Raw genomic sequence first — 26,610 nt, forward strand, 5'->3', positions numbered from 1 at the left:
TCATTGCTGAATAATACTCCATTGTGTGTATATATATATTATATATATATTATATATTATATATTATATATATATATATATTATTGTGTGTGTATATATATATATTATATATATATATTATATATATATTATATATAATATATATATATACCACATCTTCTTTTTCCATTCATCTGTTGATGGACATTTGGGCTCTTTCCATATTTTGGCTATTGTCAATAGCACTGCTATAAACATTGGGGTGCACATGCCCCTTCGAAACAGCATACCTGTATCCCTTGGATAAATACCTAGTAGTGCAGTTGCTGGGTCATAGGGTAGTTCTATTTTTAATTTTTTGAGGAACCTCCATATTGTTTTCCAGAATGGCTGCACCAGTTTGCATTCCCACTAGCAGTGCAAAAGAGATCCTCTTTCTCCACATCCTTGCCAATATCTGTTGTTGCTGGAGTTGTTAATGTTAGCCATTCTGACAGGTGTGAGGTAGTATCTCATTGTGGTTTTGATTTGTATTTCCCTGACGATGAGTGATGTTGAGCATTTTTTCATGTGTCAGTTGGCTATCTGGATGTCTTCTTTGGAGAAGTGTCTAATCATGTCTTTTGCCCATTTCTTCACTGGATTGTTTTTTTTTTTTGGGTGTTGAGTTTGATCAGTTCTTTATAGATTTTGGATTATAACCCTTTATCTGATATGTTGTTTGCAAATATCTTCTTCCATTCCATCAGTTGCCTTTTAGTTTTGCTGATTGTTTCCTTTGCTGTGCAGAAGTTTTTATTTTGATGAGGTCCCAATAGTTCATCCTTGCTTTTGTTTCCCTTGCCTCTGGAGACGTGTTGAGTGAGAAGTTGCTGTGGCCAAGGTCAAATTGGTTTTTGCCTGCTTTCTCTTCAAGGATTTTGATGGCTTCCTGTCTTACATTGAGGTCTTTGATCCACTTTGAGCTGATTTTTCTGTATGGTGTAAGAAAGTGGTTCAGGTTCATTTTTCTGCATGTCACCGTCCATTTTTTCCAGCACCACTTGCTAAAGAGACTGTCTTTATTCCATTGGATATTCTTTCCTGCTTTGTCAAAGATTAGTTGGCCACATGTTTGTGGGTCCATTTGTGGGTTCTCTATTCTGTTCCATTGATCTGAATGTCTGTTCTTGTGCCAGTACCATACTGTCTTGATGATTACAACTTTGTAATACAGCTTGAAGTACATGTTGTTGTTTTTAAATCCACTCAGCCTACTATGTCTTTTGATTGGAGAATTTAACCCATTTACATTAAAGTACTTATTGATAGATAAGGACAATAGTAATTGTTATTTTGTTAATTTTTAAAAATTGTTTTCCAGTTGTTTTTGTAGATTTATTGTTTTTTATTTCCTATCCTACTGTCTTTTTTCATGTTTAGATGTCTTTGGTATCAGTATGCTATAAGTTCTTTATCATGTTCTTTGCTGTAATTGGTATAGGTTTTTTCCCTCCTGGTTACCAGGAGGCTTACATAAAACATATTAAATTTGTGGCACTATATGTTAACCTGATAACAACTTAACTTCAAAACCATCCCCAAACTTTACACTTTTGCTTCTTTTCCTCCTCACATTTTAGGTTATTTCTGTTACAATTTACATATTTTTATACTGTGTAAATAATAACAAGATTGTTGTAGTTATGGTTTTTTTTTTTACTCTGTTTATTTATTTATTTATATTTGAGAGAGTGTGTGCATGTGCACGCATGAAAGCAAGGAGAAGAGAGGAGGAGGAGGAGGAGAGAGAGAAAGAGAGAGAGAGAGAGAGTGCCCCATGCAGGCTCCATGCTCAGCACTGAGCCTGACACAGGGCCTGATCCCCTCTGACCTTGGGATCATGACCTGAGCTGAAATAAAGAGCTGGGCACTCAACCGACTGACCCAGGGGCCCCTACTGTGTATTTTTTAAACTAGAGTTGTAAGTATATTTTGTGCCACAACTACCAAATTACAGAATTTAATTTTGACTATATATTTAAGATTACCAGTGAGTTCAAGGTTATTTTTTTAAAAATATTTTTATGATGTTAATTAGCATCTTTTTACTTCCACTTAAAGAACTGCCTTTAGCATTTCTTATAAGGCAGGTCTAGTGGTAATGAACTCCCTCAGCTTTTATTTGTGCTGGAAAGTTTATATCCCTCTTTAATTTCTGAAAGAAACCTTTGCCAGGTGTAGTATTCTTGCTTGGGTTTATTTCTTTCAATATTTTGAATATGTCATCCTATTCTCTACTAGCCTGAAATGCTTCTGTTGAGAAATATCCACATATAGTATAATGGGATTTCCCTTATATGAAAATTCTCTCTTGTTGTTTTTAAAATTCTTTGTCTTTGACTTTTGATAATTTAATTATAATGTGTCTCAATGTGACTCTATTTGGGTTCTACTAATTTGGAGTCCTTTGGGTCTCATGGATCTGGATGTTTATTTCTGTTCCCATGTTTGGGAGTTTTTAGTCATTATTGTTTTAAATATATTTTCTGTGTCTTTCTTTTTCCCTTCTGGAATTCTCATTATGTGAATATTGTTTCTTTTCATTATGTCCTACATGTCTCATAGATCTTCTTCACACATTTTCTTCATTTTTAGGTTTTTTTGTTTGTTTCTCTGATGGGGTAATTTCTATTGTTCTATCTCCAGGTCACTGACTCTTTCTTATGCATGGTCGAGTCTGCTTTTGAAATTTTCTACTGAATTTTTCAGTTCAATTATTGTATTTCTCAAGTCTAAGATTTCTGCTTTTTGGTTTTAATTTTTTTCTGATGGCTTCTGTTGCTTTGTTGAACTTCTTGTTTTCTTCGTGCATTGTTTTCCTAATTTCAGTTAGTTGTGTGTTATGTAGTGCACTAAAACTTCATTAAGAGGATTATTTGGAATTTTTTGTCTGACAGTTCATAGATCTCTATTTCTTTAAGATCAGTTATTAGAACTCAGTTAGTTTCCTTTAGTGGTTTACCTGTTTTTTTGTTTTGTTTTGTTTTGCTTTTTTGTTTGGTTTGGTTTTGGTTTGTTGTTTTGTTTGTTTTTGGTGCTCCTTGATTCTTTACATTGCTATCTGTGCATTTCTAGATTTTATAGGTTTGTTTTGGCAGAGACAGATCTTCACAAGTTAGCTCAGTTTGGGTTTCTGGGAGTGTTGCCTGGTAATGTTCCTGTGAGGTAAGACCTGCTATTATGGTCTATTTAGAGGTGAGGTAACTATTTGAGCTCTGAGGTCAGGGATGTGACCAGTGTGCCACTGGCTGAGAACAGTTGGATAGGCTGGCTTGGTTCTCAAGTGAGGCTGCAGAATGGCCTCTACAGTTGCCTGGATTCTCTGGTCAGGCTTTCTAGATGGTTGGGACTGAGTATTATATTCAGTAGTAGACAGCCCTTGCAGAGGGCAAGCAAGTAACTGCCCTTGCAGAGCAGCAGGATTGGTCCCAGGGCCTGTACAGCTCTTTGCTTGGGGACTCTAATCAAGAAAGATTGCTCACTGTAGTTCTCTGGTCAGATGAGGCCACTGGTTTTGCTCTGTGGATGGGGAAAGTCACAGGTTATGCTCTCTGTTCAAGTGTTACTGTCAGCAGAGGTGTTGAATAAGATACACAGCTTCCCGAGTGTTCTGATTGGGTTCCTTGGTCAGGTAGGTTAAAGGCTGTATTCAGTAATGAATGGGACTATGAATTATTTTCCCTGCTTAGGTGCAGTTGAGAAGCTTTAAAGCTGGTAAAGCTCTTTATTGTCTTAACTCATGCTGACCCATGCCCCAAGTTCCCTGGCCAAACAGGCCCACTGTCTTTGCTCTGAAAACTATTGGCTCTGCCTATGTTTCTCTCGGCTCAAGCACTGGTGGGCCACACAGCTCCTAGGTGTTCTCACCAGCCCTTCTGGTCAGATGTGGCCAGAAGCCACAGTGGATGGGGCTATGTTCCAGCTCCCTTATCTGGGCAGGAAGGAGAGGGGCCACTCCAGGAAAATGTCAGTTTTCCAAACAGGCTGTCTTTTTGGGAAAGGCTGGGAGCCGACCTCAGCCTTGGATATGAATTAACTGTCCTATCTGTGTGTAGCACAAAGACCTCTGTGCTCAGTATTGTCTTTGTTTTGGGGGCAATCAGTTCTACCCACCCATCTCTCTACTCACCCTTCCATACATCTTTCAGGTGTTCCCTGAGCCCTTCTGGTGTGATATGGCCAAGAGACCCTCTCCATACCTCTCCAGAGCAGACGGTGTGTCACTCAAGTTTTTGCCTGTGTATGGGCAAACCAAGCTCTAGTGCCAGCAAAACTTATTTGAGGATCCAAATCAGGCACATACACACCTCACTGAGTCCCCTGATCAGTGTACCCCTGACTTGGTTCTGAAGAACTCCTGGTTGGGATTAGTACTTGGGCACTACAGTATGAACTCAGGCTGCCAAGATCCCTGTGCTGGTTGTTACAGGCCTATCTATCCTTCTCTGTTACAATCAGAGTCCCAGGGGTTGAGCCCTGCAGATTCCCCTGCAATCCTCCTGGGGCAAGATCAGAGTAGAGGCTCCCACAAAGCAATCCACAACACTTGGGGAAAGCTGGCTGTCCCCTAGGTTCTCTTTTCCCACTGGAAGAACTGGAGGCTCACAAGAGATGTCTTCATGTGGTGCTGCACTGACCTGGGGTAGAGGTAATGTGGCCAACATGTAGCTACTTCTCTTACCCTTGTAATGCAGTCTGTCTTGGTCTCTGTGGTACAAGAGTGCTTGAGCCTCACCTCCGTGTTCTAGGATTCCCTTAGTAGGGTCTTGTTTTTGAATATTAGTTGTTCTTGTGAGGAGAATGACCTATGGCACCACCTTAGTGGTGTCACTCCAGTATCTATAGGGCTCTCAGGATGATTAAATGACATAATACATTTAAAATGTATAGTTGCACACAGTAAATGCTCAAAAGGTACTTTGTTATTTTTCTATTGCTGCTGTAGCAAATTAGCACAAACCCAGTGGCCTAAAGCAACACAAGTTTATTAGCTTACAATTTTGTGGGTCAGAAGTCCAAAATAGGTCTTTTGGGGCTAAAATCAAGGTGTTGGCAGGACTGTATTCTTTCTGGAAGTTCTGGAGAGAATCTATTTCTTTGCCTTTTCTAACTTTATAAGCTACTCACATTCTTTGGCTTATATAGCTGCTTATCACTTTGGCTTCTGCTTGTGTTGTCATTTCTCTTTCAGATTCTTCTGCCTCCCTCTTTATCTTATAAGGAGGCTTGTGATTACATTGAGCCCACTTGGATAATCCAGGCTAATTTCTCCATCTCCATGTCTTTATCTTTAATTATACCTTCAAAGTCCCTTTTGCCTTATGAGGTGACATATTCAGATTCTAGAAATTAGGATGTGTTGTTCTTCAAAGTGGCCATTATTCAGCTTAGCACAGTGCTCTGATTTTGGCAATAACTGTAGAGTTTGTAATTTTGTTTAAGGAATTTTTATTTTCCTTAATCTTTTTATAATTTTTGTCTGTGGAAAAAAACTTAATATTTTAAGAAAATTTTGCAATATTATTCAAAAATAAATTATATTTTTGAAAAGTATTTACATGAAAATTTTAATGAATAACATAGTTTATTTCCTTAAGCTTACCTCTTAAGAAGCATACTGCTACCACATTTATTTATTTATTTACTTACTCAATTACTTATTTTAAAAAGTTGTTTTTTAATGTTTAATTCACTTTTTTGAAAGACAGAGAGAGAGAGAGAGAGACAGACAGCAAGTGGGGGAGGGGCAGAGAGAGAGGGGACACAGATTCTGACCCAGGCTCCAGGCTCTGAGCTGTCAGCACAGAGCTGGATGCAGGGCCTGAACTGGTGAACCGTGAGATCATGACCTGAGTTGAAGTCAGACACTTAGCCAACTGAGCCACCCAGGCGCCCCTTAATTATTTTTAATTCTTTTTAAGTTTACTTATTTTGAGAGAGACAGAGTGCTTGCAAGTGCATGCAGGGAAGGGGCAGAGAAGGAGAGAGAGTCCCAAGCAGGCTCCATGCTGTCAGGGCAGAGTAGGACACCCGGCTCAATCTCATGAACTGTGAGATGATGACCTGAGCCAAAATCAAGAGTTCGACACTTAAGTGACTGAGCCACCAAGGTGCCCCACTGCTAGCACATTTAAATAATGTGTGGTCTTCATTATGCCTCAAACACTACACTCAAAATTCAGCTGCATGAAACCTAAGTAATTTACTGTATATGCAAAATGAAAATATGCCTTTTACATAGTAGGTATTCTAAGATAATTATGATTTTAATTAATAAATTGTAGAGCTGCTGTGAAATGAATTTGACGGTTCCCTTTGGTTCTCTTTCCATGAATCATTCCTACTTGAATGCCCCACTACAGTGCAAATTCCATAAGGCCATAGATTATTTTATATGCTTTGATGGTACGGGGTATCCCTTTGCACATAGTATACAGTAAATATTCTTAAATGAATGATTTTTAAGAGTGAATTTCATAGCAGGAGAAATAAGTGAAGGAGTTACATAAGGTCCCTTTTTACCGTTTTTGATCCTGACATGAAAGTTTTTCTTTAGGAGACTCAAAATTTCTGAATAGTTTTCAAAATTACATTCTTGGAAATAATTTAAGATATTAAAATCTGGAAATCATATTTATTTTCCCCACACTAATTACTATTTTCTACAAAAAAACACACAAATAATCATATTGACAGTGGTCAAGGAATAGCAATTACTAAATTTTATAACATTAACAAATCTAGAGAAAAGCAATCTATGATACTATCTATTGAGAAATCTCTTAGGATTTCCTTCCTACTTCATATCCCCCACCCACAAATTCCAGTAAATAGAAGGGTTTTAATGCAAAACAAGATTAAGTTGAACTCTAGCTCAGAAAGCAAAACTTTGTTTTTTATTTTGATCTTCTTCTGTGATAGAAATAAATGTGGTACATTATGATAAAATATCTTAACTAAACTTCCCACGTCTAATGAATGGGACCTGAAAACATTTGATCTCTTTTATACATGAGTAGGTAGAATAAGTCACTATCCTGGAAACAAAACTTGAATCTATGACTTACATTAGAATTTAATTTAGAAAGCCAGAAATACAAGTTGTTACAAATTGTAGCATTTAGAAAGCCAGAAATACGACATGCTATGAATTCTAGCTAAAACATACCTTGCAACCTTGAAGAATGTAAAAACTTTTCCTCTTAGTTTTTAGAAATATCAAGCTAATTTAAAGGTTCACAGCGTTCAATTCATCCTCTATTCCAGATGGTATCAGACCTGATGTAGAAAATTGGAATTAAAGAGATGTGGAGAAGGAAGCAAGTCTTGCAGAAAGTGTGATTGCTTTTAACAACAAAATCCATGAGATGCTTTCAGTCACTGAGGAAAGAAGCAGGAAAATAAGTTGAACTGAAAGGATGAAGCTTGATTGTGAATATTATGTAAGTGAATAAAAAATAAAATACCTCACCTGTAGCGTGATTGCAAATAATTCCCTCATTACAGGCACATCTCTTTGTCATTTGTTATTCCTAAAACTGCCAGAGGATTTTTAATTTGGCATTTACTTACAAGTAAAAATAAGATTTTTCCAGTGAAATTACTCCCTTTTCCAAAAATGCCTACAGCCAACGTTAGCTGCAAATGGATTGATTTTTGATTCTTTAAGAGCTCTTCAGTGCTTCTTCAATAATACCCTCTTGTGGAGGCCCTAGTAGTGGAACAACGTCATAAATCCTAGTGACTTTCACAGCTTGACCTTCCTTTTGTATTTGAAGCCAGAATGTAGGTTTCATAAAAAGCAGGCATTGAAAGTCTTGAGAGATTTGTGTAGGCGTTATTTATGCGAACCAATAAATATGGTTGCTTTTATATAAATAAAACCAATGTTTTGTCTGAGAATGTAGAGCAGCTGACTCTTCTAAAAATAGGTTATTGATTCTGTATATATTTATGTTTAAATTAGTATTTCAGTTCCAAATAAGCATTTGATTCTATATAGATGTTTAAATTTTATCTTGAAACTACACACTAAAGCACTTGGGACTCAGGTCAGAATGTTTAAGATTAAGAATACTGACTTATTTTATAAGGTTATTGATTATATCCTGGGGTAGAGGAGAAATATATGAAGTACAAAATAGCTTTACAGTTTAAAAGAGATTGTGTATATTGTCTCTGCAGTAGTAAGGTTTAGTCCTTCCCAAGGCAAGGTAATGGAGCACTCTAGAATAGATGCACTTTAAAAATCTTACAGTTTTGACATAAATCATGGTTTTAAATTACTACCAGATTTGTTTTCTTCTTAATACTCTATCTAGGCAGTATTTGAATTATTAGAGGCAATTTTTTTGTCCAGTGATGACTGATTTTTTTGTAATACATATTCACTTTAAAAAACATGAGTATCAATTTAAGAGATCTGACGCTTTTGCATGAATTCCATTTCAAAAGTAAAAGTCAACGAGAATATTTTAGTTGACTATTTACCCATTTTCCAAGTTAGTCCGTTGATTTCATATTCAATTTGAAGGCACAGAAATTTATTCCAGGATAGGAAAAGTAATCACCTAGTTGCTACATGACTCTTAACATCATCATCATAACCATCGTTAATAATAATAAATACTAAGCCAATACCTGTACTGTATGCAAGCTGTTATTATAAGTATTTACATGTATTAATTTATTTCGTCCTTATCACAACTCCATAAGGAGAATATTATTTAGTATTCTATTTTACAGATGAGAAATCTGAATCCTGGAGAAATCATGTGACTTGCCTATGTTATGCCCAGAATTCGTGATCCCCAAATACTGCCAGGGAGCCGAGTCCGATATAAAAGCAAAAGAGCCTTTATTTGAGCTAGCTGGAGCTCAATCCCCTACCTGTACCAACGCAGCGGTGAGGTACCAGGGAAAGAGAGCGAGTTTCAAAAGCACAAAGGTTTTATTGGGGTCTAGGGGCAGTTGGTGAGGTAATGGCTGTGGCCTCAGCCGATTGGCTGGGGAAGGGTCGTGGCCTTGGCCGGTTGGCTGGGGAAGGGTTGGAGTCCTGTTACTCAAGGGGAGGAGGCGTGGTCGGCTTGGCGTAGGTCCGCCCCTTCAGCCTACAGTTACCCAGCTAGTAAGTGGCAGAACCTCAGGTTGGTAACTACTTACCTGTTCATAAATTATTGGAATTCATAATTGTAAATGACCTCTGCTCACAGATATACATTAATACTAAGAACAGTAGGTGCTTAGATGACTGAGGATATGTCTTAGACAATGTTGTGAGTGCTCACTGGTTGTGATTTAGATGTGCCAGTAATTGGAGGAATTAAAAATGATTAAGAGATTGTCTCTGTATTCAAGGAGTTTCCAGTCATTTATGATTTAAAAATAAAAAGATCTACTGCATATTGCTAGGCCGAGGTAAATTCTAAATATGTAGGATTTAAACAAATGATTGACACGGGCAGTACCGTCAGTCACAACTTCTCTTTAACAGCCCCTGCCCTCTGCCACCCAGAACCACCACACTCCCCCTTTCGGTAATAGTTTTTATTCCTTTTGAGACATTGAACTCTTTCCTATCTAGGACCTTAACTTATGCTTGTTCTTCTCTCTGAAACACACCTCAACCTCCTAGTAGTCTTAGTACCATCATCAGCCTAGTGCCCTATGCTGAGCACGGGTTCTGTAAACAATTATTGAATGAATTAATGCATTTCCTTGTGCCTTCACATGTTTCCACAAGACATTTCTGCAGCAAACAGATTCATACACTTTTATTTATTTATTTTTTTTTTAATTTTTTTTTTTCAACGTTTATTTATTTTTGGGACAGAGAGAGACAGAGCATGAACAGGGGAGGGGCAGAGAGAGAGGGAGACACAGAAACAGGCTCCAGGCTCTGAGCCATCAGCCCAGAGCCTGATGCGGGGCTCGAACTCACGGACCGCGAGATCGTGACCTGGCTGAAGTCGGACGCTTAACCGACTGCGCCACCCAGGCGCCCCTATACACTTTTAAATAATTATCTGAGGTAAACAAAAAATGCCTTTATCAAATACCTAAAAGCTAGCGTGAAGAAATAAATACAAACAGAAACTAAATCCAATAAAATAATTTCACATGTTTAGTTCACATGTATTTGTTAAAAGATGTAGGATTGTGCCTTAGAAATCAGAGGCCAATTTTACATCTTAACTGAGAATTATTCCCAGCAACTCTTAGAATATGGACAGCTGCAAAGAATAAATATGATTTAATTTTTGGAAAATATATTCTGTGAGGAATTGTTATGGCAAGATTTTATTCAGCCCTGTTAAGAAAGGAGAATTCTGAAGTAAAGGTAAGCCAAAGTAAAGAGATCTTTTTCAAATAGGTGTTTTCCTTATTAGAGATTCACAGCACACGTTGCTTTTTAAAAAGCTTTGAGAAATCCTGTGATAAACCTATTAAGCTAGGGTTTCTCAAATTTATATGACCTCAGGACTTTCTGTCTCCTGAAACAAAACAAAACAATTACCATATATCACATCTCATAGATTATGCTTGGGGAAACACTGTTAAAATACACTCTTTTTCAGAACGTGGTAACTAGGTGGTTTATATTTCCACTGAGAATAAAATGAGACAAAATGGGAAAACTGGCTTAATCTATTACATGGGATATAAATAAGAGTTCTAAGAAAGAATCAATACACTGAATTTATTTCCCAAAGGACAATTAAAATCTTACTTTATAAGTGGAATAGTCATCCTAAAGTATTTATTTGGGGGAGGGAGTTGGGTTAAAAATATTAGAACAAATTAATTTGTCTAAGTAGCATCATTCTCCAGGTATCAGCAATAAAAATATTCCATTCTCTGGAATAAATAAGATTCAGGATAAAATCAGTAGTATGTAATTAGAATACAGAAGGTAGGATCCAAGGGAAGCATACATAGCAAACTTGAAAGAAATTAAATAACAAAGGAGTGGTTGGTTAACACATTTCCAAGTCAAAGCTAGAAGAGAGCAGAGATGGCTAGTTAACAGCAGAAATAACAAAGGCAATGTTATAAAACAGAAGTTGAAGTTTAGGTTTCTGACCAGAGGGGTTGTGAAAGAAATTCTCAACAGATTGAAGAGTGCTTGAGGATTGAATACTTAACTGCCTCTGCTGATGTCTTCCATACCATGAATTAACAATGAGTGTGCTTTAGTAGTATGATTTAATTCAGTATAACATTTGGAGATTGCCCTACATCTTGCCTTTACTCTTCTCTTTTTCGTTGGTCACCAAAATTAAGCCAATTTTGTCCTCCAAATCCCCCCAAAATTTATTTCCCCAGAAGCAATCTCTGGTGCCACTTTATGGCTTTTCTTATAGAGATAATATATTCATAAACACACATAAAAATGTAACTGATAGATTGAACATATAAACTTAGAACTAAAGCACTTTATTTTTGTCTACCGCTATTGCTTTTAACTCGTGATGCTACTTCTTCCTGTGGAAATGAAGGAAATCTGGAATCTGGTTTCATCATTTTGGGCCAAATTTCACATAATGAAAAGTCCTTCAGTCATCTTAGTGCCCCTAAACTCAGTCTCAATTAAATAATTACTATATTCACTCCATACACCATTTTTACAAATTATGTGATTAATTGTTGGTTCTATTTCATTATTTTAGCTTTTTCTTTGAAGGTTCCAAACATAGTTGCTTGATCTCACCCTCTTCATCTTCTATATCTATAATTATGTCTTTACCAATTTTAACTTTATTTCTCTTTCGCTGGTTGGTTTTTTAGTTTTGTTTTTCATGCTTCAGCAGTATCTAAATTTCATTGAAATTCTTTCAATTTCATTTTTCAAATTCACTTTTTGCAAGCTTATATATATATTTGTTACTTCTTGTTTTTCCTCTCATATTTTATTCCCTTGTATTACCATTTCTTCCCAGAATTCTGGTATTTCTGCTCTATGGTCTAGTTAGAGAGACTTGTTTTAAAAAGTTTTTAATTCTTGGCAGAATGTTTGATCACAGTTTTAATGTGTGCCATGACATTTTTCTTGTATGTTTTGCTTTTTAAAAGCACAACATTTGTAAACTTCTTAGTTGAAATAATTCAAATTTTACAGAAAACTTATAAGAATAGTATAGATGAGGCAGGGAAACTGGAGGGACCCCATGGAAAAAAATGCTTTTTTTTTTGCTCCTTTTCCTGCTTCTATTCTTGCTCGCAACTGCACCCCTACTGTACACATACACGCCTTAATGAGTGTTCTCCTTGTAAAGGTCAGAGTTAATGATTTCTTTGGAGTCATCCAGCACAATAGATAACATCTAAGCAGTGACCAAAAGGGGTTGTCATGTTCATTTTCCAAGACTACTGACTCCAGACACTTTGAGGCCAAGATCCCTGGCTTCAGGACATAAGTGACTTGTGAAGGACGCCCGGGCACTCATCCTTGTTTTGACCAGTTCCTGGATGCCTGAGAGGACAGGTACACCAGACCACCATCCTCAAAACAAAAACAAAAACAAAAACAAAAACAAAAACAAAAACCTCAGACCCCAAGCAAAGATGAAACTCTCTCTCTCCTTTCCTTTCTGAGTCTCCCAGATGCTCTGTCTGTATCTGCACTCCATGTCTTCAATAAACTCTGGTCTCACTTCCACTCAGCTTGCATTTAATTTCTATCCTGAGCAAAGCCAAGGACCCTCTTAGCTGGTCCTGTGGGACCCTCTCTGGGACCTTGGACTGAGCCTGCCTGCATCATAAAGAATTCTACATATAAATACATATTTTGCACCTAGGTCTTCCAAATGTTAACATTTACTCCATTTGCTAATCTATCCATCTATCTATCTATCCATCTATTATCTACCTATCTACATACCTACCTACCTATATCTACCTATTTACCTACCTACCTATGTACCTACCTATCTACCTAATTACTAAAATTAGATAAATGGATTAAAAAATATAATCCATGTCCCAGGATCCAATGAAGGATTACATGTTGCATTTAGTTGTCATGTCTGTTTATTATCCTGAAATCTGGAACCTCAGATTTCCTCATCTTTCCTTTTTTTTCATGACCCTCTTATTTTTTGAAGAACGCAGGCCAGTTAATCTGTATAATGCCTTTCATGTCTGGATTTGTCTGATGTTTCCTTATGATTATATTAACCTTATGCATTTAAGTCAGCAATATTACAGAAGTGAAGCTGTGTTTTCCTCATTGTGCCATATCAGTGAGCATACGTCATCAATTTGTCCCATTATTGGTGATAGTGACTTTTATCACTTGTTTAAGTGGTATTTGCCAAGTTTCTCCATTGTGAAGTTTCTAGTTCTCTCTTTGTAATAAGTAAGTATTTTGAAGGGAGATATTTTGAGATTATGTAATTATCCTATTCCTCAATAATTCTTTACCCATTCACTTCAGCATCCACTGAAGGTTATTACCTTAATATGTTCTTACTCTGCTGAATGCCAAATTGTGATTTTCTAATTTCACCATTCTTTCTACATTTTATTTGACTTCTGTTGGAAGTAATAGCTCCCCGCTCTTATTTATTTATTTATTTATTTATTTATTTATATAAAAACACATACACTCATAGAATCCTACTTATTTAATGGGTTGATAAACCACTGCTATAATTGTTTATTTTGATGTTCAATTTGCTATATATATAATAATCCCCCTTTATCCATGCTTTAGCTTTCTGCTGTTTCAGTTACCTGTGGTCAACTACTGTCTAAGCAGATGATCCTCCTTTTGATGTATGCCAGAAGATTAATAGTAACCTAAGGCTTCATGTTATCACATAGACATTTTATCTTCTCACACCATCACAAGAAGTGTGACTACATCACAATAAGATATTTTGAGAGAGAGAGAGAGCCCACATTTACTTAACTTATATTACAGTATATTGTTATAATTACTCTATTTGTATTATTATCGTTGTTAATCTCTCACTGTGCCTAACTTATAAATTGAACTTTATCATAGGTATGCATGTATAGGAAAAAAACATAGTATATATAAGTTCTGTACTATCTACAGCTTCAGCATCCATTGAGGACTTTAGAATGTATTCCCATAGATAAGGGGGGACAATTCTATTTGGCAAATGAGATCTCCCTTTCCCAAAGCTGAATCCTATGACATCCCTCATCATTTTTTTTTTCAGCTCTTCCTTCCTTTCTGACACAAGATCTCTAGGTTCGTGTTGTTCTTTTATTTCCCCCAAGGAGTTCTCATTTTATATAGTGGAAAATGCTATATAGAAACCAAAATCTGAGCACTAGGTCTATTTGATGCTTCTGGGATGCAATGGCTTTTAGGCTTTCTCATCAGGCAGAGGAAATATACATCCATCTGTCTGTCTGTCTGTCTATCTTTCTATCTATCCATCCATCCATCTAATCATCCATATATGCTTACATGCAAACATTTATATCTATTTCTAGATCTACATCTATACATTAAATACTATGCATTCAAAGTGATAACTCCAATTACAATTCAATACTACAGGGTTGATTTTGGCATTTGGCTTTTCCATATTTGGAACTCCTTTTCCTAATAGTGAAGATTCTGGTTCGATTATTTTCGATTTATTTACTTATTTGCTTATTCCTTCTGTATGTAATCAAACTATTGACCCAGTTGGTTTGCTTTCTCTGCTCTGCCCACTTCCAACAGCCTCAACAGTCTCCTTGACCTTATAGGTTTCATTGGCCTTGGTTGCTTGAAGGCAAAGGAAGTGAAAGGAATCAATAAATATTTTTTTAAAGAGTGGAAGGGGGAAGAGACTTTTAAAAAATGCTGTTTAAAAAAAATCAATTCTGTCCTTTTAAAATATTACTCATCATTGAATGAGTTATGTTTTCTTGGACTCGTCATTTGTAAGAGGTTCCTTTTGGGAGAAGAAGACAAAGTAGGGTTCTAGGGTAGCTAGTTTTCATAAAGCAAAGGCTTTCTCTTTTTCTGTTACAGAGTCATGCTGTTTCCTGCAAATATGACATTTCTGCATAATTCTTTTTATAGCCCTACCTCTTCTAAGGAAGAAAGATGTGTCAACTGCATGTAGTCCTTGCACCAAGTATCATAAACTTGGAATATTACTTTTGACCTCAAGATGTACCCTAATTTTCAGGACGTATATTTTTGTTGATGCTTTTTGAGATCTATTTTCACTGATTCCCTGCTCTTGAGATTTCTCCCTACAGATACTTGTTTCCACTGCCTCCTTTTTGTTTCCAATGAATGTTCTCTTCTTTTGTCAGTGTTTGATATAAAGTGGAGTCTGGGAGTTATACATGTTTCCAAGTTCCCCCAAAATGGTTTGTGAACTGATAAAGGCTTCTTGTAGCTTTTGAATAATTCCCCTGAGAAGGGGGAAATTCTCCTTTATGCAGACCTGTGTATAGTTGTGACATGTTGGGTTCCCCAGGAAGAAGACTCTGAGGTGAAGTTTAGTATGAGGATATTTATTAAGCAGTGCCCTTGGGATCAATACCTGCAACAGAGATGGGGAGGAAGTAGGAATGGGCAGGGGAAGAAGTTATACTGTGAAGAGGGCCTACCTGCGACCCTAGCTGACTTCATGGGGAAGCTCTGGAGTCACAATGACCCTTTAGAGTTGAGTGGGGCCTTTATGCTGTGGCATCAATCAGTTGTTTATGTAGGCCATGAGAAGGGCTATGGTGGCTTGGGGCAAGAGTGTACTTTCCCAGGTTGGTGCAACAAGTCTTTCTCAAAAATGGGTCATGGAACTACATCACAGAGTCCTGGTAGATTCCTTTGGGCTGTAGTCTTCATCTGATTCCAAAGCTCTCCATGACTCAGAAATGTAGACAATCACTGAATTATTGGTCAAATTCATTATGTTCATGACTTGACTGTTTTAACCTGGAATACTAAAGTTAATCTAGAAAGCTTTCAGTCAAAGTTAATTTCTTTTTTTTAAGTTTATTTATTTATTATTTTCAGAGAGAAAAAGAGAGAGAGAGAGAGACAGAGAGAGAGAGAGACAGAGAGAGAGAAAGCACACACAAGTGGGGAAGGGGCAGAGAGAGAGGGAGAGAGAGAATTCCAAGCAGGCTCTGCACTGTCAGTGTGAAGCCCAATGTGGGGCTCAAACCTACAAACCATGAGATCATGCCCTCAGCTGAAGTTGGATGCTTAACCTACTGAGTCACCCAGGTGCCCCAAATTTCTGAAACTACTTGGTAAAATAAATATTGTGCTTTTACAGTTGGCAAATTACCTTAGTTATATGTGAAGATGGTGAGTAATAAAAAACATTTGTAATTTTATTATACTACTAAAAGCAAAGACTCATTAACTGTGTGTGGGTTTACACAGGTATTTCTGAAACTTGGAGGGTTTTTTATTCTGAGGCTTTAAGTCACTTGCAACCACTGCCTGAGAGAGTATTCCCTAGAACCAAGAGGGGGCAGCAGAGGGCCACCAGAGCAATAAACTAGAGGTGTAGGAACTTATCAGTGAGAAGGATACTGATTCTTGCTTGTTCTTGGAGATCCAAAAAGATAAATAGATTGATCTACTTATGCTAAACACAGAAAATGGTGCTTGGGTTGGGTTTAAGAAAAATCATTTATAAGCATACTGGGAGAATTACCAGTTGTTCACGTTAGTGTTCATGGGATAAAAACTCTGAAAGAGGAAAAGCAAATAGACTCCAGGTTATAGTGAAACCGTGTACTTGCCAGAAAGTGTGTGCTTTTTTTGGATTTCTAACCTAGGGCCACCTCTGGACTCTAAATCAACATTACCATTGAGCACCCAGGAAATAATTTGAGACCAAAGGTAGCCTCGGTAACTTTTCCAGAAATGTATTCATATTTCTTTTCCACTAATTCCTGAACTAGAATAAGGGGTTATAGAGACATCCTTTCAAATAATTTGTTCCCCTAAAGAACAAGTTTTTGCTTTTATAGATAAAACTGCCTTTTTATTTCAGTTTCTAGCTTTACTTTTATTATTTTCATTGCTCTAACATCTTATGTTTCATTTTGTTAAGGTGCTTGTTCTTTTCATTTTTCTCTATTAATATTTATTTATTTATTTATTTATTTATTTATTTTTGAGAGGGGAGAGGAGGAAAAGGGAGAGAGAGAGAGACTCTTAAGCAGGCTCCACAACCAGCATGAAGTCCCACACAGGGCTTGATCCCACAACTCTGGGAACATGACCTGAGCCGTAATCAGGAATCAGATGCTTAACTGACTGAGCTACCTAGGCACTTCTGTATTAATAATAATTTATGTATAAAAAGTTATGAGTGGGGTGCATTGGTGGCTCAGTCAGTTAAGCATCCAACTCTATTTCAGCTCAGATCATGATCTCATGGTTTGTGAGTGTGAGCCCCATGTTGGGCTCCAACAGTGTGGAGCCTGCTTGGAATTCTCTCTCACTCTCCTGCTTGTTCTCTCTCTCTCTCTCTCTCAAAATAAAATTTAAAAAAAGTTATGAGTTTGCCTACATACAGCTTTGCCATATCTTACACATTTTAATAGAAAAAGTTCTTATTTTTAAACATTTAAAAATTTTTTACTGGTAGCTTTGGTTCTCTATTAACCCAACAGCTTTTTTAGGACATGTTTTCCATTTTCTACAAGGGTGAGCCTTTTTTTGTTTTAAGTTATTGTCATTAAATCATCTTTTTATTACATTGCAATCAGAGAATATGGCTTTTATTATTTCTACTCTGGCATAATTGAAGTTTTGGGACCTAGAAGTTGATTAGTTTTGTTTCAAGCATTCTTGAAAAGGATGTATTTCCTATGATATCTATTTATCTAAACTCAACCTCATTAATTAGGTTCTCCAAAATTTTCTGAATTAAAAAAATAAATCCTTTTGAGCTGCCAAAGCATGAGAATTATTAAAATCTTATATGTAAAATTATGGGTTATTTTTCTCAATTTCTTCACGTTTCTAATAGATTTTATATGCTTTTATAAACTTACATATACTTTGATGCTGTGCTTTTTAATACATAAATGTTCATTATTCTATAACTTTGATGTTGGTAGTACCTCATAAATAGAACCATTAGCCTAAGATCAAGAACTCCAAGGAGTTTTCTAAAATGTTTTTCTCCTTCTTTAGTAACAAAATTCACAAGCTTGTCCTTTTTCTGAGATTCCGGTTTATGTTTTCTTTCTCTTGTCCTTCAGAATCTTTTCATAGGCCTTAAATTTCCTTAATTATCTTTCCATAAGAGATGGTCTAGCCAGTCTAATATTTGCTGACTTGGCTTTGACCTTCCTCTCTGTATCCCTTACTCTAAGTTTATAGAATTCTCTTCTTGGATCCATACCCAGGTTGCAGGTTGTTCCCACTAATCCTGTTCTTGCAGTCATTTATCTATTGTGGCTCTGCTGGAATGAAATAAGATCTTTCCTATCTCTACTGTTTGCTTTATTTCTTGCTTTTAGTCTTTAACTGTTTTCCTAAGCTGTCCTTTAGAATCATGAAGCATATGCTCATGTTAATAGACAATGAAAAAAAAATCTATTAGTAATTCAAAATCAGTTACTAAATCCAACTCCACTCAGGCCTTGAATTTTCTTGTTTGAAAATTTGGTTTATTAACTCACACTGAATCCAAACACCAAATCAGTTTTATGATGTGTTTGTTGAGACAGTGCCCAGACTGGCCCATGATAGAGAAAGGTCTTGCCTTAATAACATACTCAATGAGATTAGGAATAATGGAAGAAAATTCCTTAACTGGCTTTGAATTTCTAGGCAGCAGAGACTATGTCATGTTCATTTTTAATATTCACTATCCAGGACATACTAGGTGCCATAAAAACAAATGAAATCACCGTTTTCAATGACATGGATGGAGCTAGAGAACATAACGCTAAGCAAAATAAGTCAGTTAGAGAAAGACAAATACTGTATGATTTCACTCATATGTGGAATTTCAGAAACAAATGAACAAAGACAAAAGAGAGAGAGAGACAGAGAGAGAAAGAGAGAGAGAGAGATACCAAGAAACAGACTTTCAACTGTAGAGAATAAACTGATGGTTACCAGAATGGGTGAAATAGGTGACTGGGATTAATGAGTACACTTATCATAACGAGAACTGAGTAATGTATAGAATTACTGAATCACTATACTGTACACCTAAAATTAATATAACACTGTATGTTGACTACACTGGAATTAAAATTAAAAACTTAATAATAATAATAGTAATAATAACAACAATAATTTGACCTTTGAAATATCTTGAAATAAATGTATCCAATTTAAAAATTGGGGGATTACACATAAAATCTATTTTCAGTTTTTCTTGAAAAGCTGGACAGTCTGGACAACCTAAACTAATATTTCCACCTGGAACAGTGTGCTGGCTGTGCATTTGGACAAAATTATCTCTTGTACCAACGACTGCCTTTGGTATTCTTAACATACTGAGTCTAAACTTTGGTTGTCACTTATCACTCATGGACTGTTATTTTTCTTATAACTGAGAAATGTGTCTTGATTTCTATGTTCCCACCAAAAAATTGGAAAATGAAAGACCGAGAGAGCTTTGTGTTTTAAGAAAAATTGGGAGAACGTAAATGTCCGAACAGCAAGTCTACCCTCTTATCTCTGAAAATTTCATTTACCTCCAGAAGATTGCAGCTACCATTTTTAATCTTAATGACTCTAAACTATATATCTCCCATTAAGAATTTTTCCCTCAACTTCTGACCCATATATTCTGTTACTTGCTCAGCATCTGTGCTTGAATGTCTCACAGATATTTCAAGCATAATATGACTTATGGGAATACATCATCTTATTCCCCAAATTCACTGTTACACATGTGATCTCTGTTGTGGCCGATTATATTATTGTTTCCAATTATTCATTCTTCCCTCTCTCTAAGAGGATACTATACCTCTGTCAGCTTCCATGTTCTTACAGTGTTTTCCTTGGAAAAAAACATACTTTCTCACACCATTGAGATGAGGCTTAGCCATAGACGTTCTGCCAATGAAATGTGAGCAAAAGTGACAGCATACCTGTAAGAGCAGAAGCATTTGCACTGTGTGGTTGCATCAGCTCTTAACTCTATACACTGAGAAAAACAGATCGCAGATGTGGTATTCTCCTTACACCTGGATCCTGAAGTGAAAGTAAAAATCAATTAAACTGCTGGATAAAATACTTTTAAAAATTAAATGTATAAGTAGGAAAAGTGATGGAATCCACAAAGACCAGAAACAGTAAGACATTATGACCTCTCTATGTCAGTGTTAAAGTCACCAGATGTTCTGAGGGCATGTGTTGATCCCTGGCAGTTTAGTTTTACTGTAGTGGGTAGATTATTAAAGTCAGGAACACTTGGGCTTACATGCAAGTTGAGAGATTGGAGTGAAACACAGAGGCAAATCCAGGTATTCCCAAGGAAACATGTTTAGGGGGATGAACTGTCTTATCCAGAACATAGAGGTAATAAGGATGCTTGCTTATCTTGGTCTTAGCCCTGGGTAAAAGGAAAAAAAAATATTTGAGAATTCTCAACAAGCCTTCTATCTACTTTGGGACCAGAGTCCATATTCCCCATATGCTTGGGAAAAACCCAGGCTACTAATTTATGTGAAAATGGTCCTGGATTAGAAGCAAACACAAATCTTGGTATTTTAGCAAACTCAAATCCTCTATGGTGGTATACTCTTTAAACTCAGGCCTCAAACAAGTCCCACTGATAATGTTCCAAAGAGCTTTAAGGAGTTCCTAAAAATATTTAAAACACACTTGGAAAAACAAGCTACCTTTAGCAAATTGCAGCAGAACAATTAAACGAAGAGTCAGTTTCACAAAGCTGCCCTGCATATGAATGTTTAAAGCTACAATATAAAATAAGTGTTTAATATATTTAAGGGACTTAAAGACAGTTTCAGGGGCAGCTGGGTGTCTCAGTCAGTTAAGCATCTGACTTCAGCTCAGGTCATGATCTCGCGGTTCACCAGTTCAGGCCCCTGCATCCAGCTCTGTGCTAACAGCTCAGAGCCTGGGGCCTGTTCGGATTCTGTGTCTCCCTCTCTCTCTGACCCTCCCCCACTCAAGCTCTGTCTCTGTCTCTGTCTCTCTCTCTCAAAAATAAATAAACATTAAAAAATAATAAAAAAATAAACATAACCTCATGTATAAAATGGAGATGACAGCAGCTCGTCTCCAATGGGGCTGTTTACTAGACACTAAGCAACAGGGATTTAAAAAATAATAAAATATCAACTTTGCCCACTAAAATAAAATAAAATATCAACTTTTTCTGGGAGGGACCAAAGAGTAAATATTTTTGCTTTTCGGGGTAACATGGTCTCTGTCACAACTACTCAACTCTGCTGTTGTACAAAATGAATGAGCATGGTTGTGTTCCAATAAAACTTTATTTGCGGAAATGGAAATTTGAATTTTATGTAATCTGCACATCATGAAATATTCTTCTTTTGAGTTTTTTCCTTACCATTTAAAAATGTGAAAACCATTCTTATCTCGTTGGCCATACAAAAATGGGCAGTGGGCTGGATTTTATCTGTGGGACTAAGTTACCAACCCTGCTTTAAGAGTTCACAATCTAGGGGCACCTGGGTGATAAGTCAGTTGAGTGTCCAACTTTTCATTTCTGCTCAGGTCATGATCTCACCGTTTGTGAGATCAAGCTCTCTGTCGGGCTCTGCCTCAGGCTCTGTGCTGAGGGCTAAGTCTGGAGTGTGGAGCCTGCTTGGAATTCTCTCTCTTCTCCCTCTCCCTCTGCCCCTCCCCTGCTCATGCTTGGTCTCTCTCTCTCTCTCTCTCTCTCAAAATAGATGAATCAACATTTGGGGAAAAAAAAGAGTTCACAATCTAGAAGAAACTAAACAGATACCTGATGTTAATGCAGTACGTTAAGTCTTTTAGAGTAGCATATTCAGTACCTCTAGGGCCCATCAGTGAGAGGGACTAAACGCTCAAGTACGTCAGGGGAGATTTCATGGAAGAAAAAGAAGGAGGAAGGCCCTGCTTTGATTAGACGTTGTCAGGACATCTCTGGGGAGGAGCCATTTGAAACTGAGAACTAACAGTTGAGACAGAGCAGCAGTGGGAGAACTGGGGGTGGTACCTTCCGAGCAGAAGGAAGTAACATTTCTCATACCAATCCCAGATGGAAGCAGAAGATATTACAATAGCATTGCTTTTAAGGTCTACCATAGCCCAGATACGACATACTAATCTCCTGTCTCCACTCTTGGGTTGAACTATTTGCATTTTCCACATTTATCATGCAGTTCCCTACCTTTCCAACATTCTCCCTGCAGTGCCATTCATTACCAAAGCATTCATTTCTATAGCATTACCAGCTATGTCATATTCATCCACGGTGAGAGGCCAGGGATCAATTCCAAAACACCTTTTTAAAATGTCAGGCAGGTTAAAGTGCCTTTTCAGTCTACTTTCCTGCACTTGTCATATTACATTGAAATTATTGACATATGGGTTAGTTTCTTCAAGCTCCTAAAAGAAAAGAGCGATGTCTTTTTGTTAATCATCACGTCCCTGACACTTAGAATAGTCGTGCCCACTAAATGTTTATGGTGCTTTATAAGTTTTTTTTTTTTTTTAAATTTTTTTTTCCAACGTTTATTTATTTTTGGGACAGAGAGAGACAGAGCATGAACAGGGGAGGGGCAGAGAGAGAGGGAGACACAGAATTGGAAGCAGGCTCCAGGCTCTGAGCCATCAGCCCAGAGCCCGACGCGGGGCTCGAACTCACGGACCGCGAGATCGTGACCTGGCTGAAGTCGGACGCTCAACCGACTGCGCCACCCAGGCGCCCCTATGCTTTATAAGTTTTTATAAGTTCCCCTCTCTCTTCCCCCTGCCCTGCTTACACCCTCTCTCTCAAAAATAAACATTAAAAAATCATTAATGCATCTCCTTAGAAGAGGTCTTCTGAATAACAACAGTCTCCATTCACCAACAGTCCTATTCTGCAGACAGTTTGAAATTCAGATCATTAGTATATATCTAAGTGCACATGTGGTTTTCCCATTTGGTCTATCCTCCTGTGTTGATGCTAGATCCCTCATCTAGTAGAAGTGATGGTTTCTTCTCAGACTCTCCTGAGATACACTACCTCTAGAGATACACTCTCCTAGATACACTACCTCCTTTGTCGCTTTGTCAGTATGATCTGTCCTCTTTCTTCAAACGGATCCAAGTTCATGAGGAAAGTCTCTGTCAAAATATTTCTGCTGAAATACTAGATATGCTTATTTCCACAGGAGGAAGCAAACAGTACCCACCACTCCCATGACTACTATCTGCTGTCATGCATTTATCTTTAGGAATTTCTTCATTCAATATCAGCAATGGCGTTGCATAGTTTTACAAGTGGATAATAACATAAGCTCTCGCATCAGAGTTCTTTCCCATGAATTCCATATTTAGTTTCAAAACATCTTTCAACAGTTAATTCTTTGTTAGAAAGTTGATACGCTGTAATCATAAATTTCTTCTCCCTTGTTTGAAATAAAATTTATCTCTGTCCTTAGGCACAGGACTCAATTTTTCTTGTTGTCATTTTTACCTTGTTCAAGGAAGCATTGGAGGCATACACATTACTGTAAAGGGTAGGAAAATTTATTTTTTTATTGTGGTAAAAAATATATAACATAAAATTTACCATCTTAATAATTTTTCAGTGTGCACTTCAGTAGTGGTAAGCACATTTATGCTGTAGATCAGCTAGATCTCCAGGACTTTTTCATCCTGTAAATTTGAAATTTTATATCCACTAAAAAACAACTCCCCTTTTCCTTTTCTCTCCAGCCGCTGGTAATGACCATCTTACTTACTGTTTGTATAAACTTGTATGACGTAGATACCTCAGATAAATGGAATCATACAGGATTTGTCTTTTGTGACTGGCTTATTTCACTTAGCATAATATCTTTAAGGTTCATCATGTTATACCAAATGACACAATTTCCTTCCTTTTTTAGGCTGAATAACATTCTATGTATATACTACTTTTTTTTTTTACCCATTTATCTATTGATGGACATTTGGATTGCTTCCACCTCTAAGCTATTATAAGTAGTGCTGCTTTGAACATGAGTGTGCAAATATGTCTTTGAGACCCTATTTTTAGTTATTTTGGAAGTGGGATTGCTGGATCATATGGTAGTTTTATTTTTAATTTTTTGAGGATATATCTAAGTGCACATGTCTCAATACTGGTTTCCATAATGGTTGCACCATTTTTACCACCTGCCAACATGTACAAGGACCCCAATTTCTCTGCATCCTTATCAACACTTGTTATTTTCTGTTTTTTTTTTTTTTTTTTTTTTTTGGTCTTAATAGTAGTCATATTAATGGATGTGAGGTATTCCTCATTGTGGTTTTGATTTGAATTTCCCTAACAATTAGTGTTGTTGAACATCTTTTCATGTGCTTATTGGTCATTTGTATATCTTCTTTGGAGAACTGTTTAAGTCGTATGCCCATTTTTAATCAAGATGTTTGTTTTTTATTGTTGTTGAGTTTGGGGAGTTCTTTATATGTTCTGGATATAAACTCCTTATTAGATAAATAACTTGCAGATATTTTCTCCCATTGCATGGGTTACCTTTTTATTCTCTTGATAGTGTTCTTTGCACAGAAATTTTTAAAATGTGATGTAGTCCATTTGTCTGTTTTTGCTTTTGTTGCCTATGCTTTTGGTACCATATCAAATAAATCATTACCAAAACCAGTGTCATGAAGTTTTTCTCTTATTTCTTCTTTTTATGGTCCTAGCTCTCACTTTTAGGTCTTTTTTTTTTTTTTAAGGTTTTATTTTTAGATAATCTCTACACCCAGCACGGGGCTTGAACTCACAACCCTGAGATCAAAAGTACCATACACTACTGACTGAGACAGCCAGGCACCCCTTACTTTTATGTCTTTGATAAATTTTGACTTAATTTTTGCGCATGGACTAAAGTAAAGGTGAAATTTCATTTTTTGGCATGTGGATAACCAGTTTTCTCAGAACCATTTGTTGAAAGGACTATCCTTTACCCATTGAATAATCTTGACATCCTTGTCAAAGGTAATCTGACCATCTATTTCCTAGTTCTGTGTTCTATTTCATTGGCCTATCTGTATGTCTTTACACCAATACCTCACTGTTTTGATTATTGTAGCTTTGTAGTAAGTTTTGAAATAGGAAGTATGCATCTTATGTTGTTGTTCTTTTTCAAAATTGTTTTGGCTCCTCAGGGTTCCTTGAGATTCCATTTGAATTTTGTTTTTTTTTTAATTTTTTTAAATGTTTATTTATTTTTGAGACAGAGAGAGACAGAGCATGAACGGGGAGGGCCAGAGAGAGAGGGAGACACAGAATCCGAAGCAGGCTCCAGGCTCTGAGGTGTCAGCACAGAGCCCGATGCAGGGCTTGAACTCACGGACTGTGATATCATGACCTGAGCTGAAGTCGGACGCTTAACCGACTGAGCCACCCAAGCGCCCCTCCATTTGAATTTTGGAACAAATCTTTCTATTGTTTCAAAAGTGCCATTGGGATTTTGATAGTGGTTGCAGTCAATCTACCACTTTTTCCTCTTTCCCTTTCATATTAGAAAATGGATATAATAATACTTACTGTTCTAAAGAAAGATTAGTTACAGGGAGATTACTTGATTCTGGCAAAATTGAACTTTAGAGAGAAAATTTTGGTCAGATCTATTATTCAGCACATTTGCCTCAATCAATCCAAATTCCAGTCTCTGTTTTCATAACCAGAGAAATCATCATATTATGTATGGGTCCTTCTTCCCAACTTGTGGTCTAAAAAAGGCCTCTTGGGAGATAGCAAGAATGCTGGAAAGCTAACCTGAATTGTTTCCCTTAAAGGGATCACAGTCTTGTACTGCCTGTTGGCCAAGGTCTGAAGACTACTGTTTCATATATTTTATTCCAGTTTTTATTTATTTATTGTAGGAGAGCAAGTCCAGTATTGGTTTCTCTATTATACATAGAAGTGGAAATTCTCATTTAATTTTTGAATGTCCACCATCAATACTGATTTCTGATCTAAATAGTGTGAATAAAATAACTACAGGAACAAAAATAGTTTGCTCTATTCTTTCACATCACAATGCATTTTAATTTCTAGAGCATAAGAGACTTCATGTACTGTTTTATTTGTGGAATTTTCATGCTCGTGTTTTAAAATCCTTGGGAGAACAACAGCTATATTTTAAGGTGAGGAGTTTTTTTTTTTTTTTTTTTTTAATTTGATTACTCAAGTAACAAGAACAATTTACAGCCATAAAACTAACTCAGGAAAACATTATCTGATAAAGATAATGTCTGAAAAAAAAAAAGATAATGTCTGACTCCTGCTTCCTTTCTCATATGTCTACCGCCTCTTTCTCTTCCTGTTTTTCAGTTGATAGAACTTGCAGTCTTATCTCAGTCATATCATGTGACCCTCAAACCTTCTAACACTCACCTCTTACCTTCTCTATATCTTTATTTATGTGAAGAGTGCTTCTCAATTCTTGTCTCTCTCACCTTCT

The 26,610-nt window shown here is 36.7% G+C and overlaps 1 long non-coding RNA gene across 5 annotated transcripts in view; it reads right to left on the reverse strand.

Annotated features, from left to right (window-relative positions):
• The window catches only part of LOC123608959, a 123,262-nt gene that overhangs the window by 17,655 nt on the left and 78,997 nt on the right, over nucleotides 1-26,610 (reverse strand). For 2 of the 5 annotated variants that reach the window (XR_006717537.1, XR_006717536.1), the window contains exons 1-2: nucleotides 8,911-9,164; nucleotides 7,190-7,401 (exon numbers count right to left, since the gene is read on the reverse strand). This is a non-coding gene — a long non-coding RNA (uncharacterized LOC123608959). Of the gene's footprint in view, nucleotides 1-7,189; nucleotides 7,402-8,910; nucleotides 9,165-20,079; nucleotides 20,179-26,610 lie in introns of those variants that run through there. The other 3 variants (XR_006717540.1, XR_006717538.1, XR_006717539.1) reach the window with 2 other exon arrangements.

Source organism: Leopardus geoffroyi, chromosome B2 (genome assembly GCF_018350155.1).
Source record: "Leopardus geoffroyi isolate Oge1 chromosome B2, O.geoffroyi_Oge1_pat1.0, whole genome shotgun sequence".
Classification (NCBI taxonomy): Eukaryota; Metazoa; Chordata; class Mammalia; order Carnivora; family Felidae; genus Leopardus; species Leopardus geoffroyi.